The sequence below is a fragment of the Miscanthus floridulus genome, chromosome 1 (assembly GCF_019320115.1).
Source record: "Miscanthus floridulus cultivar M001 chromosome 1, ASM1932011v1, whole genome shotgun sequence".
Lineage (NCBI taxonomy): Eukaryota > Viridiplantae > Streptophyta > Magnoliopsida > Poales > Poaceae > Miscanthus > Miscanthus floridulus.
The window spans coordinates 192,238,379-192,241,112 of NC_089580.1; the positions used below are offsets into that span (position 1 = coordinate 192,238,379).

Genomic DNA, 2,734 nt, shown 5'->3' on the forward strand with positions numbered 1-2,734 from the left:
AGGCCCCGGAGCAGTGGAGCAAGTGGGGCGTCTCGGAGAAGGACAAGAAGAAAATCCAAGACCACATCGCCTGCCATCCACATCTTGAAGGGGTCGGGCGTCATCGGGGCTTACCACGCAAGGAGGGTGGCGTCATTGATGACGCGCGCGCTCCCGCTATATGCGATGGCGCCCGAGGCGTCGTTCGATAGAACGGCGCTCGTCGTGGGGACGCTCCCCAATCTCCGAGATCGCACAACTGCATCAAGGAGGCGAGGGAGCCTTTGCGAGACGACGCGGGCGCCGCCCTCAACTTCGTTTACCCGATGCCGGGGCATCTTACGATGCGGCTGGAGCGAGGTTACGTAGTCTTTGTAAGTTTCCCTTTCTCTTGTCTTCCCTTCAATTGATTTCCCTGACCCCTTGATACTAACTTTGAGAGGGGCGGGACCATCCGAGGGACCTCGTCCTCACGGATCACCCGGCGCCGTTGCCGAGGGATTTGGCCGTGAGGACGGTGGAATCGTGCCGAGCGGCTGAGGAAGGCGAAGAAGGACAAGAAGAGGAAGAAGCAGCGGAAGCTGTAGGCGCGGAAACTGGGTTTCTGATGTTGGTTAGAGCTTCAGCCTGTTCTCGAATCAATTGCACAGACGATAGAGGATGCGATCACATCAGGGAAGAACTCATCAAAAGCGTAGCCATTACAAAACAGTATTTTGGAGTGATGAATAACTGTCCTGATATCTGCTGGGAGTTTACGTATTCCAACTGAATGCGGGCTCTTCACTGAAGTTTGCACGGCTGGCATTGCAAAGAAAGCAACACTGATAAATGACCAGGCACATTAAACCAAAAAGAAAGGATTAGGCAGGACATGAATTTCATAACGGTAAATGAAACATGAATAAGAATTTTGTTCCAAAAAGCATTTTCTAACATGCAAAAACCATGTTTCTGAAATGGGTCTACAAGAACTCAGCATAGAAGTGTTTCATAGGCCTGGCGGCACGCAGCAGCATTGGTATTTTCAAGCATCCCAACAACACTAATGCCCTCCACTTGGAGCACATCAAGAAGAAATTTTCCATATATTTCCTCTCCTACATGACCCAGAGTGGAACAGCTAAGCCCAAGCCTAGCTGCAGCAAAGGCTAAATTGCAGTTTCCACCAGCCTCCCAAAATTTCTGTTAAAGTGATAGAATACAAAATGTTCAGAACATACAAAAACCAGATATTGCATTACGTGGGGCTCATGAAGCGTTAGGCATAAGTCACTCGCAGCATTCTGATATACAATCTGGTTCTCCACATTTCTCCCAAGTAGATGAATCTCGCCAGAAACTAGCAACCAAAAATATAGCTTACCAACTCGTTTTTGCTGCTCGATTTCTGAAATCATGATCAACCTCACAAAAAACAGATACGGATTACAAGCTTATCCATATTGAACCGTCAACATCTAGTTGTTAAGGCACAACCTATTCTCCACCCAGCTAAAAAATGACATAAAGCAGAAACAATGCAAGCTTCCCCAAATAAAAAATCCCACAGGTAACGATCAATACATTTCTGGTTCATCACGCTATGTTCGTATCTAATGCCAAATCCAAACAACAAATAGCTCGGGAACACTGTTTTGTAAACAACACCACAGCGATTTGGAACGGCTGACCCTACCTGATCGGGCGGTGAGGCTGCGAGGCGCTCCATATAGGCCTTCCGCTCCTCCCGCGGCGCGGGCGGGAACTGGGGCACGCTGAGCACGACATCGACGCAAGAGGTTCCCGAGCGTGGCGAGGTCCGTGTCCTTCCTCCCGTCCCCCCCGCCGCCCCCTTGCGGTGCCCCACGCCTCCTGGCCTCGTTGACGGCTCCCGAGACGGCGGCAGCGACGGCGCGCGGCCGGGCGGCGCCGCCCGCGAGGCGTCGGCGGGGAGGGAGATGCAGGAGTGGCTGCGGCGGCGGGTGGCCGCAGCGTGGGACGGGCGCCGGCGCCGGGGAGACGGCCGCTGCGTGCCGGTGGGGGTTTAGGGTTTGGAGCGCCATCGGAGATTGGGAGGGGGCCGCGGCCGAGATGGGGTGACCGGGTGAGGACGATCCGGGGGAGGAGGACTGGAGGAGGCGAAGCGTCCAGCCGTACTTGTCCAGCGAGGGAGGGAGCCGCAAAATTGGAAAAAGGATGGGCTGGGGTGATTTCATGGTGAATGGATCACATGATGGAGAGTGGTGTAATTTTTTTTCTGAAATTTTGATTCTGTTTGTGGTGGATTGATTCGGATAGGAAAAGCATATTGCTATATATTGACTGACATTTATGACCTGTCTATATGGTGCTACGAAGTTGTTTTTTTAAGAGTCACCGGGGAGACAAAATTCCAGACGTTATCGAATTTATATCAATCCATATGTATTGAAGTGGATTAAGATGAAATTTAGTTTAAATTCCACTCCAATCCACCCTAACACATGTAAATTGATGCGAATACGATTAAATCCAAACAAGACCTGAATAAGGTGCAAGGACCAGGGTTCGAACCCTGGCCGACCGGCTGAACTATAGGGAGCCTTGCCACCGCACTACTAGTGCGTCTGAAGTTGTCATGCATGGTTCGCTACATCTTCTCCTGTCTAAATACAGTGTGTATACTTTATGATGTAAAATATAGCGTGCTGCAACTATATAACCTAAAAACAACCACAGCGTATGGTGAAACGGAGATGCTAGCGCAAGGACGTTTGGACGGACGTGCGTGTCC

At 51.0% G+C, this 2,734-nt stretch overlaps 1 pseudogene; it reads right to left on the minus strand.

Moving 5' to 3' along the window:
- Nucleotides 1-601: 601 nt before the first annotated feature.
- Nucleotides 602-2,107, minus strand: LOC136469030 (uncharacterized; annotated as a pseudogene).
- Nucleotides 2,108-2,734: the final 627 nt, after the last annotated feature.